The sequence below is a fragment of the Glycine max genome, chromosome 13 (genome assembly GCF_000004515.6).
Source record: "Glycine max cultivar Williams 82 chromosome 13, Glycine_max_v4.0, whole genome shotgun sequence".
NCBI classification, from domain to species: domain Eukaryota; kingdom Viridiplantae; phylum Streptophyta; class Magnoliopsida; order Fabales; family Fabaceae; genus Glycine; species Glycine max.
In genome coordinates, this window is record NC_038249.2 from 24,348,310 (window position 1) to 24,361,570 (window position 13,261).

Here is a 13,261-nt window from a genome sequence, read left to right on the forward strand (position 1 = left end):
TCTTAACCCAATACACTCTGCCCACTTATTTTTCCCACTACGGATTTTTTTTTTTTTTTCCATTTTTACTGATGTTACGATGGTCACTGGTTTTCTTTTGCTTATAGTCCAACCGCATAGTAAAAGTCCATTTTTCTTTCGTTGAATAGTTAAATTTTTGCCCCATGAAAAATGAGATACCCATAGATAGATGCTAAACCTAGTTCCGTCATTCATCCGGTCCAGATAGTGGATATGGGTGACTTACTAATTAGTTCGGTTTGACCTGATTCAGATTAAAAAATTTAAAATTATATATGTATAATTATATATAAGTATATAACTAATATTATTTAATTAAGAAAAATTCATCCATAATTTTATATTTCAAAATCTAAAATAACAATTAAAGTATTAAAATTAATAACATAAGTGAAATGTATTAATAATAAAGAGAATGTAAATAACAATTATCTAAATTGAAACACACATCCATTCTTCAATAAACAAAAATGAATCAAAGTCTAGTTTTCTAATAAACAAAAAGAGTGTGGATAAACTTTTTACACTCCCATTATTTTTTTAATGTGCACAACCTAGTTTGGGTTTTTAAAACCGGTCAGGTTACTAGGTTTCAACAAAATCGACCGAGTTTCACAACTATACTTAAAACAAAAAAAATAATTTGTTTATAAATGTAAAAAAATGAGATAAATTAATCTTATTCACAATTTAATGATAAATTGATTCTAAAATTTTGTAGTTTAATATTAAATTGGTCTAAAAAATATAATTTATTGTCAAATTAATCCTTAAATATTATAACTTAATGACAAGATGGTCTCACAAATTTAACAACAGGATTAATTTGTCATACTTTTTAGGGATGAATTTGTCATCCCGTCATACTTTTGGGGAAGAATTTAGCTTCTTTTTTTTTTTAATCACACTTTTATATTTTGGTAAAATAATTATTTTTAAATAATATTTTAAAAAGAAAACTATGAAAAAATTAATTTTCAAATAAGGTAATTCTTATATGAACAACTATTAAGTAGTAAAAGTATATCTGTTTGGACTTCTCTCTGGAGAGTTCATGCCTAGTTTGGCAAAATAAGTCTGGCCCAACAACTATGGTCCAGTAATTGGACTTAGCACAAACACCAAACCACCGTCCACCGATAACCTTTTAGTGGGGTATTTTTCATGGCCTCAAGAAAATTTGTGTTGATTTGGATTCACAAGGTGTTATTAGTCTATTGACAAAAGGGTATTATTGTTCTCATCCCTTCTATAGGTTGGTTAAAAGTATTCATGATATTTTTTTTTGGAGGCAAAAAGTATCCATGATATTAACGACCATCTTGGCCTATATATGATTGGTGCATTTTTTTAGTGTGGCAAATCAGATTTCGAATCTAATGGCAAATTATGGGAAGCAGTTATCCACTCAAAAACAACATAAACTACTCTGTTAGCGTTTCACAATGTTCAGTAATTTACAATATATGATCTATTTCATTTTTTTTCCTAGTACGTGTAATTATTTTATTTTAAAACAAGTTATCTATATATCCTTGATAGCCTCCTTCAGGTTTCTGAATTTTAGAATTTGGATCTAAATTTTACTCTTCGGTTTGTTCCTTTGGGCCTTTATCCTTTTGTACTGGTGGCAAAAAAACATTCTACGCTAAAATAAAATTTTGGGTTTCCATTTTTTTTTCAGTTTGATTTCTTAAGTTTAAAAAGTTTTAGCGTGATTCATTGACACTTTGTTCAGTAGAGTGAAATGAAAGTGTGAGGAATGAAAAGAAATGAAAGAGAATGAAAAATAAGATTATTTGGTTTAGATGAAAGAAAATATAAAAAGGATGAAATATTTAAATTAAAATTATTAGGTAGGTAAGAAAAGAAAAAAATAAAAATAAAGCATTTATCAAATTTTCATTTTAATTACCCCAACTAAAAAGAATTTATGTTCTTTTTGCTACGAAAACTTCTTTTTTAAAATGAATAGACATAAAATCGATTATGCCTTATATGCCTGTGGTAAAAAAAAAATACAAGACATAATATTGATTATGCCCAAGGCATAATGGATTATGTGCCTTTATAACACTATTTTTGTGCCTTTATAAGCCACAAGAGTTAGAGGGGGAGGGGTTGTTTTGGAAAAAAAAAATCATCAAAGTGTTACTGTTCAATTTCACTAGCTTTCACCTTATTTTTAAGGTGAAAGTGCACCAAATGGACTTCACATGATTTCTAAAGCTTTTATCTTAAATTCACGTGTACTGAATAACATGCACATCCATTTTTACCCCTCTTTCACATTTAGCTCTCATCTTTCACATATACCCAACACAGGCAGAAGTTTCTCTACGAAACAAAATTGGTCCTTCTATAATTTATTGCACTAACTTGATTAATTTTGTAACACATGATAAACTGTGTGAGAGATGTCATACTAAATGAAGTTTTGCCACATCAGCCAAACTTGACATCATTAGTTTAAAATTTGATGGAATAATCAGTTTGTTCTAACTTCTAACAGTTTGTTACCACATCAGCCAGGTTGCGATCTCTCTTTCTTGGAAACCTTTCCAGCAAAAGAGGTCAATCTTCTATTGGTGATTTTAATATGCTGCAATTTTTCAGCACCAAGTGCAACTTCCCCAAAGCGCCAACCATTAATTGTTTAGGTGCTTTGGCATCCCCCTCTCCCTGGTTGGATAAAGTGTAACTCTGATGGAGTTCAAGAGGTAATCCTGGTTTTGCTATAACTGGTGGCATTAGCAGTTTTGCATATTTCCTTAGGGTTCAGTCTCCCTTTTTTGCAGAATTAATGGTTGTTATTCTTTCTTTGGAGCATGCGATTAGCAAGGGTTGGAACAAAGTCTGGCTTGAATGTGACTCTCTTTTGGTAGTCCAAGCTTTCTCTAAAACCTCTTTGGTCTCTCATTCTATTAGAAATAGGTGATTAAATTGCTTGTATAGAATTAGTTTTATGCAGTTCAGAGTTCAGAGTCTCTCATATTTATAGAGAAGGTAACATATGTGTTGACAAACTAGCTAACTTTGCTATTAATTAACTCTAGAAGTTCTACATCATGGGAAACTATCCTTGTTTTTTTTTTTTTTTTTTTTGCTCTAGCTAGTTTCAAAGAAATAGATTTTCTTTACCTAGTTATAGGTTCAGATTCTAGGTCCAGCCTTGGACAATCACCTTGTTAGGGTGTTTTGCTTTCATCTCTTGTATATGTTTCTTTGTTTTCTTTTCATTAATAAATGTAAGGTGGGGTTTAGGTGCTTTGGAAGCAACATAGTTGATATTTGACTACCTTAGCTTCTCCTTCCTCTCTTTCCCCCCCAAAAAAAAAGGTGAAACAATTTAAACTTACGCCTTTTATACTGTTAAAATATACATAAAATACCAAAATTCCCTTCGGCCTTTGAGTACTACATCTTTTGTACTGTTAAAATAAAAGGATCTACTTTTTAACTTGTTTAGTTCATTATTATATAATTAATTTATCAGCAGTTGCCGCGCGTTAGAATTAATTAATGAGTTGATTTTGACATGGACTAATGAGATCCAATTAACAAAAATTAGTAAATTACACGATTAATAGTCATGCAATTATAGCCAGGCAAATCAACCCACAAAAACTTCATTAATTACCACAAATCGACCACAAAAACTTTCAATCGATTGTGAAACTGCATTACTCTAGACAACAAATTAAGGTGAACAACAACTATATATATGTAATATATATGTTGACCAGCAATAGCTAGTGGGGACTAAACTCTTCGTCACATTCTTCAGCCTCTTCGACAATGGTTTCTAATACAGGAGCGTGTGAAACCTTTCTGAGGAGAATAACTGGAGCGGATGCAAACTCAATATAGAATGCCAAAAACTTGGTTTCCTTTGCCATGTTGAGTTCCTATGTTTTAGAGATGAACTAATTAGGAAAAGGCGTTGAATATGATTGGAATTTATGTGTGTGGCTGAAACTGGAGTTCTCACTTCTCCTCTCCACTACAAAGCTGGTGCTCTGAGAAGGATGTCACTGAGTTTGCTCTTTTGTAAGTGTTAAAGTAATCATGTTATTAGTCTATTAGATATGACCCACACTATCATTCTCAAAGGAAAAATAATAATGCACCGGGAAAATATGGTTTTGTTTTTTATGGCAACCATTGCTTAGGACATAGGTAAGGTCACACAACCATTAATATTTTTAAAAGTTTCAAATAAATATTCTAATCAACTCTGCAAAAACTTCACACACTCACACACACACAAAAAATGACTTGCAATGATACTTAAATTAAAAAATGAAATATTTTTTTTCATTTTTTATAAAATATTTGTCAAGTTTATTATAACCTACAATAATTAATAAGAAGTTGGGTGAGAGATGACTGGCAACGTTTCACTCTCCTAATAAATTACTAAAATAATTAAAATTAGGTAGGAGAAAAGGTATAGCAATTGAAAAAAGAAATATTATCTTAAAATTTTGAAAATAAAACATAAATAGAATTAAGTGGGAAGTGAAAATATAATAGACTAAATAACTACATTAAATTTTGAAAATGACAAATAAATATAAATAAAAATTAAAAAAATGATACTTAAAAAGGAAAAGATGAAGTTGTCTTCACAAAAAAAAAAAAGTAAAATGTATTTTTAATTTTTATAAATATGATTAAATTTACTTTCTTGGTCTTTGAATTTCTTTTTAACTTCAATTTTCATAATTTTTTGGAATTTTAAAGATGATTTTGTAGTTAAGTAATTAAACTACGTCACTTCAATAAATATTTTAAGATGATATCTGGTATAATATTATATATAAATATAGTATGTTACATCATTAGTAAGTGCTCATAAAACCTATTTTAAGAAATTTTAAATTTAATAAAGATTAAAATTAATAAAATAAATTTTAAATAACAAATTAAATCTTTTTTGTGGCAAAATCTGATTATATTTATATTAACTAAAAAAAAATAAGAAATAAAAGTTTTAAAACATTAATATCTACCGGCACGGGGACACGGAGAGGAAGACGCTAGTCTAGATCACAAATTTTGCAAATACGAAGTTGTCGTTTATGTAATAACAAAATAAAAGAAGTTGTCGTTTATCTAATTTAACCTTTCCTAATGCTAAACGTGCTTCTCGTGGTAAGTGGAATCAATGAGCAAATCTATTCTACGGTGGAAACTGAAAGAAGTGTGCAAATGCACCAACTTGTGGCGGCTTATGTTCTAAGCACAGTTAGGTTAAGTGGATCCACCATTCATCTAATTAAGCATGCAGAAACTATTATACGAAAGTGTATTTTCTAATAAGATCACTACCTTAAGTTTATATTAATTAAGTAGTAAAAGATAAAGATTCGAAGAATCAAGTTAGTAGAGCCTTTAAAAAGTTTAAAATGAAAAACAAATATTATTTGAGAGAATATAACAAATTAGTGCTTCCATATAATCCAAGATTTATGTGGTATCAATTCCACACAAACAATTAAATATATAGAATGGTGCAAGTAGACAAATTTCACGAAGTAGAATGGTGCATGTTTGGTATCGAATACTTCATGTCAAGGATTTTACAATTTCTTTTGTCTAATTCAAGTTGTGCTTCGAGGTTTAACTCGGTTTTGCAATTTTTTTTTTTTTTCTCATACTTTTAACTAATCTCTAATTTTCATAATTTTCATGATTCTGTGTATTTAATTTCTACGAATCAAAAAATAACAAGTGAGAGCCTATGACGTTAGACAACACTGATGTTCTCCGATCCGATCAAAATAATCCGTCGTTACAAGCCTAATGTTTTTAATTAATAAAGCCTGGACTGATTAATATTAATGGGAATCAAACGTATAATATTTTAATTTTGAGAGTAAATTAATAAGAGATATATATCAACTACGGTGCATCAAATTTTTCAAAACAACGAGAAACTGCAATTTGCCATTTCTTAAACCAACCCCTGCCAAAACAAAGGCAGGGATGCATGGATTAAAATTAAATCATCCCAGAAGAAGAAAATTAAAAGCGAACTACATATTTCACAAAATTGACTATACAAAGTTGTTGCGAATAACTACTACTAGTGATTATTACCACAGCTTGATCCTCTTCAATCTTCATAAAACCTTCAAAAGTGGCTTCATAATTAATCTTGCAACATTTACTACTTGAGAAGGGTATTCATTGAAGCTTTATCATTGTGTTCCTCAGCAACTTCTTCTGTGATGGTCTCCAAAGCAGGCGAATTAGAAGGCTTTGTTGGGAAAATTATTGGTGCCGGGGCAACCTCCATCCACGAACTTAGGTTTCTGATTCCCTTAGCCATTGATGAATTCAACTACAAAAATATTTGTGACTTTTCTGCTCCCAAATTTGCTGAACCTTTGAAATAGAAACAAATTTTCTCTCCTCCTCCTATGTCTAGAAAGAAGAGAGCTTTGGTTGGCCACAAGAGTATTTCGGAAAAAGGGTTTTAGTTTGGTTTGTGAGACATAACCAAGACCCTTGTGTGTATTTATATGTAAAAAAAAGTTAGTGAAAGCTAAGAATAGAGAGCTAAAATCACGAGTTTTTAGGAGGAAATATCTTAAGATTAAGACCACCACACATATTGGTATACACGTGAGAATAAAATCAAAAGTGATTCTAGACATATTCGTTCCAAGAAAAATTAGTAGCTAGGGCTCATGAAGAAGCGGTGCGTGGGGCTAATTCTGGAACCACGTAGGAGTCTGGTGCATAATTCAATGCCTTCCGTCCAATTAGTCTAAAATTAATTAATTGCCTGTTGGAGAGGGAAAAGAAAAGGTCAGCAACTCCTCCTTTTTATCCTTCTCCATCAAGTTGTGCATGTTATAACTTATTATTTATGTTTACAGTTGAATGATAATAAACAATTCATACCATATTATATATATATAATTCTTATTTTTATGATGTATTTTTTATATAAAAATATTATTGATATAAAATATTCATTGATAAGTAATTTTTTATTAATTTAATAAATTTTTCTTTTCAATCATTTTTTTTAATTCAAAATGTTCGAACTCTAATATTATCTTATTTTTAGACATGTATCTTAAAAATAATTTTAAAATCCGATTGATAAAAAAACATTATCCTTTTACAACTAGGCAAGCAAAAGAACCCAATCAAATACCAACATGACAGCTTTCAGTACTACTCGATCCAGCTTACTGTTTTAACAGGTATCCTATATTCGATGATTCACACTGTATGAGAACATGAATAAAGGTCAATAATTGCAAATTCTAGATGTTTCCTGTTCTAGTTATAGTCATTTTCCTTAGCAATATAAGTAACAAATAATTTTTTCTCCCGTCTGACCAATACTGTAACCACTACCCAAAGTGCTGCGAATCTGAGAAAGACGCTACTCACATGAGGGTAAACGTTCGTACTTTATTGAATCGGCCCTTTAACTCAGGACCTCTAAAGTGGTAGATTGAAGTTAATCCAGTCCATTGAACCCAAAGGATCCGTTTGGTTGGACGGAAGAAAAATAAGAAAGAAACAAAAAAAAATTGAAATTTGAATTTAAAAGAAAATAAAAGAAAAGAAAAAAAAATATTTCTAAAAATCAACTTTTCTTTTCATTTTTTATCAAACAGAAGAAAATATTTGGTTAGTAATGTTTTCTTTCTTGTCACTCTCTCTTACCAAACGGACCAAAAACCTCTTTTATTTTATTGATCTAAAAAATCAGATTTTCTTTTTATTCTTTTCATGTGGTGTGATAGGCAATGTCATTGTTTTGTTGTGTGATTGAGTAATGTTTTTAGACTATTGAAATAATAAAAAAAATGAGATGTTACCATAAGATACATAGGCATGATTAAAATCTTAAATTTTTAAGCTAAAATCTAAAAAGAATAAGGATAATTTTAAAAAAAATTCTTTGGTCAACTCATTAATGACCTAGATGTTAATAATTGAATTTTGGTTTATAAATAAAAATTAGAAGCATGAAAGAAAATTAGTAATTAATGTAAGTAAAGTTAAAAATTAAAAAGGAATAATTAAGGTTGATTAATGGTGATCTAGACTTCATAGAATTAGAAAAAGGATAATTAAGTCATAAGAATTTAAAGTGAAGGGCATTTTTGTAAATGATTATATAATTAGTTTTAAAATAGAACTTTAGTTTAATTAGTTGGTAACTAATTTAAGTGTCTAATTATATGATGTATAATAATTAAAATAAGTTAAAGTTGTAACACCTTCAAAAATTACAACTCATATTGACAGAGAAAACATTGTGTTGTGTCATCTGTGCATGTATGAATTTAATTTCAATTGTCATATATTTTTAATCATAGAATTTTGTGCTATGTGTGTGTTTGTGTTTTATCATTTTCGGCAAAAACTCTACTTTATCCTTTTATAGTTTGTTTTGGAAAAGTACAAGAAGCCATTTAAGGCATGGCTGAGCTCATGGAGAAGACGGCAAGGGTTGTCCAAGCTGCCAATTAGTCATATTAATGATTATTCAAAGTGTTTAGATTAAGAAGATAAGGATTAGGTCTTGTAATTCCATTGGTCCAAGCATTTCACCTACAATAAGTGTTGTTTTTAAAAGCCAAAGTCTAGGTCAATTCTCCCATTTTGCTAAAGCTTTTAGAGAAAGAGGAGGCTATATTTTTCTTCTTCTTCCAAGTTTTACCAAGTGTTGTTGAGCCCTTCTTTCATCAAGCTTAGGTAAGTGACCTTCATTTTCAACACTAAGCTTGATTTTCACTTCATTTTCTTGCTCTATTCTCACTTGTAGTTTCAAAACCTTATTTTTCACTCTTGAAGGTTGGAAACTTGAATCTAAACCCCCTCATTCTTCCTTCTAAATTTCATAGAAACTACAAGAGGTAAGGGGAGTCTCTCCAACTTTTGAACCATATGCTTGTTGTTCAACTTTCTGGAACATTTTGTTTTGAAATTTTGAGCTAGCTTCCATGTCCTGAATTTATGTGCTGAGTTGTTTTCCTTGAGTTTTTTATGTCAAAAATGAGTTCTTTGCATGTTAAAACATAGTGGTAGCCTTAAATTTCACTTAAATCAGAGTTTCCTAGCAAAACTTACATTAAAACAAGTTTAAGGACCTTTAATAAAATGAAAAATGTGTCACGAATTTGGACTGAGAGTTACAACACTATGAATTGTTTTTATTAAAACTTTGACATAAAAAATGAGTTTGTTAGGTTTGAAAATGTAGGATAGCATATAAGATTTACAAAAATCTAACCCTTAGAGCACCGAGAGCATTAAAAATAAGTTAACTTTGGATTTTGTTAGGTTTGAACGATAGAGTTATTTTAAACAATAAATAACCTAACTTTGGAATTTGTGCCTCCATATAAATTATCTTAGAGTTATTTATTTTTTGGAACTATTGATTTATCTATTATTATGTTGCTGAGATAAATGCAAGATCTGATGATTGATGCATGTTCTAAAATTGTGATGATTCTTTGTTGATAAAATTATTGAAATGTCTGCCTGTATTTTATTATGATTATTGAATGATAAGATTGCCAGAGTGTGAACTCTGACAATTATATATGGGGCATGCGGATTTATTTTATAATGTGTGTGTGTGTGTGTGTGCATATTGTCATTTTTATTTGTATGTATTGTGGTTTGAGTCCGAGGTTGTTTAACCCTCCGCAAATTATTTGTTACGTTTAGTTAGAAAATTATAATTACAATCATTATATCGTCCAATTGTTTGTGTGTGACAAGTGATTCTTTTGCTTAAAGGGCCACGGTTCCCTAAGAGTAATGTGTAGGCTTGAATCTCGTCTTTTTTTTTTTCTTGTTTGCTTGTTTGTATGTGTTCGTTGATGTATGTGGTACGAGGACTACGCACACAATGTGGTGGCAAGATTCAAGAGGACTAGATAAAGAGTAAAAGAAACAGTGATTCTATTTCTTTCTGTGAGAGGGAGATGTTGCATTAAGGAAGTGGATGATAGATAAAGATACACTGAAGTGTAATGGGCGGAGAGGTTCGAAGAACCTAAAGGAATTAGCGAGCGGTGCCTACCCGACATTTGGTGCACTCATTTGGCGCTGGTAACTCATAGGCCTCACTTTGCTACTCTTGACGGGCTCGAAGACTATGTTTTTTTAGTTAGGAGATAAGGGGTCGATGTATGATGTATCTATATGCAACAATCACGCCCGACTGTCATCCACATGATTTTTTAAGACCATCAAGACTTGGGAGGATTGGTGTCAATGATTGAGCCCTATTGTGAATTAAGTGTGCTAGTTACACGTAGTGGTTACATAGATTGTATGTTTTAATTTTGTTTTACTTGGTCTGTTGTTTGTGGTGTTTGAGGAGCGGAGGACTCACCCCTACAACCAACAACTTTCAGGTACTGATGATGTTGAGTACACCAAGGCGTCTACGGGCTCAGTATAGCTCGCAAAGAGAGTGGGTATGACCCTGCACCGTAACAAGGACTACACATTACACCTATCATACTTGAGACCATGTAGTGCCAACTGATAGACCAGATACAACGTGCGTTGAGTGCACCCAGTAGAGGTTATAGAGGGCCAAAGTGACCATTCAGACATGTAGCTAAGGAGTATTGAGAACTACTGAGGCAGTTGGAATCGACGTTTGAGGAGGATAGCCACGATTCTTCCGAGGATTCGCCTTAGTTAGTTTTGTACTTCTAGTGTGATAAATGATCTGCTCTGATTCTAGTTTTCTTTACCGTTTTAATGTATTTTGAGAGATATTTTCTCCATAAACATGTATTTCGTTGTAGCTAGGATAAAAATGTATTTTGTTTATTATCACACTATTATGGATTTTCTTGTATATGTATATTTCTCAGTGACACTACAAGTTTTATTTTATTTATATATGGAAACTGAATTACTCTATATTTATATTTATTTTAATTCGATGCAACTATTTAGTATTTTCTGACTATTGCATTTTGCTTTAAAAAATAGTATAAGATGTTTTTATTATTTATAAGTAACGACAAAAAAAAAATGACGCGTATTTCTAAAATAAATTAAATTAAAGCGTTTTTAAGTAATATTTTTAATTTAAAATTTGAGGTGTTACAACGGGTGTCATCAGACTCATTAGGTTAGAGACTAATTTCGTTTACAACATGTGACTGTCGTTGGTTTAAGAAAATCTTGCATACGATAGAAATCAAACACGAATTCTCTTATTAAATGGTTTATTCTTTCATATGTAAACGCAATAAGATCTTATACCACTACATCAATCTTATGAGTTAAAAAAATAAGGTTCTTTTATTTTAGTGAAAGATTTATTTGTATGATAAAATTAAAATTATATTTCACGGCTCAAATTAGATAGCTTTTCATCTACTCTTAATCAAGTTAAGTTCTCGCATCCGCATGGGCACATAGAAGTTACAAGACCCCTCCTCCTCATTGTGGAGGACTTTCTTGATGACTTGTTGAGGGTATCCTCTCCATGACTCCCAGAGTCTCAATGGTTTACACCCTCCAATGTAAATATTTTTGGAAAAAAGAAAGAGGATTAAATAAGTTTTCCTTAATTCTATATTTGTTTCTCTTTTTTAATCTCGGAGAGTATGCATAAGGCGTAGTCATGACACATATAGTGTGTTTAAGTAAGCATTCTTGATTTTGAATTATCTTAACTTTGTAAAATTAATTTTGATTGAAATTAAACAAACTAAAATTATTTTACTATATATAATAGTAAAATATAATATAAAATTATCACCTTAAAACAAGTCATATAATTTCACTTTTTTGTCAAGTATGTTTTTTAAGTTGATTCTATGCTAGTTGCACTTTGATTATAGTTCCCATATTTTTAAATTATGGAACCTTATTCACTAAAAGGTGGACATATTTTTTAATCTCTATATAGAGATGTTTACATTGGTGAACAATGGGTGAAGTAAAATCATTCTCGAAACTGATTCGTTAACTTTTATCCACCTGATTATGAATGAATTCCCAAAGTCTCATCCCCATGCTATTTTTATTTCTTACCCTCAACAATCTTAACTTCTCTATGCAGCAGGTACCTTGTTCTAGTTTCAAATTATTGGCAGCCAGTCACCACGAGAACTGAACCATTTTCGCCAATAATATTTTTGTCCAATCGTGTATATTGTTGCATGGGATGTCGCCTGTGGGTGTCAGCATGCAATTTGAAATTAGAGAGATGAAAAGATGGGTTAGTGTTAAGGGCAATGTGAAAAAAAATGATAATTCTAAGTGGATATTTTAAATGATATAATATATTTTTATTGGTGGGACATGAATTGAGACACATTTCACATTTGGGAGACTAATGATTAGAATGGTGATGTTACTGATTTAGTGATCCTGCATTCGTGTCACCTGATTTAGTTTACAGCCTTATGACAGATGCTTTTGGCACTATTTTTATCCGCTTGTAGTTGTCTTTATTTTTCTCTGATAAAAAATAAATGGCTTATTCGAGGTTTTAACATAGGCCCCAATTTTTAATTACTCAATTTTAATATTCATATATTTTTCCAGATTATGCACTTTTTAGTTTTTATATCATTAACTTGATGACAAACATATTTATGAAATAATTAAAAATACAAATAAAATTATTAATTCCAAAACATAAACACAAATAAAATATCTTGCTAAAAAAATATCTTTAAAGACATTGACTAAAAACACAGTATATAACATCTAATGATATTGGATAAATTATTTCAGTTAAATCATTACTTTTCCGTAGAAGAAAATTTGTCATTGTCTTTTTTTTTTTTTTTTAAACATTTGTTTCACTCTCGATACGCACCTCAAAGAATTCACATTCAGATCACTTTCCAAGCTGCAATTAGTTTCTGATTTTATTCCTTTTTCTAAATGCACCTCATACAGAATTCACATTCAACCCATTTCCAAATTAACCTCTGATTGCGTTCCAAATTGCAATTAGTTGCTGATTTGGATATAGAATATTCAATTTTTATTTTATCAAATTCAATTTAATTTCATATTAATTCACTCCACCCTCTATCTTATTTCATTTATAAGCTACTAAAGTTCCCTATGCTTGCTTACCCCTTTCGCACCATGATTTTATGATAAATAATTATATTTATTTTTGAATGTGTAAATCGCTAACAAATTTATTTTTGAAAGATAAAAATTTAAAATTTAGTTGCTAAAATGAAAAAAAGCACAACAA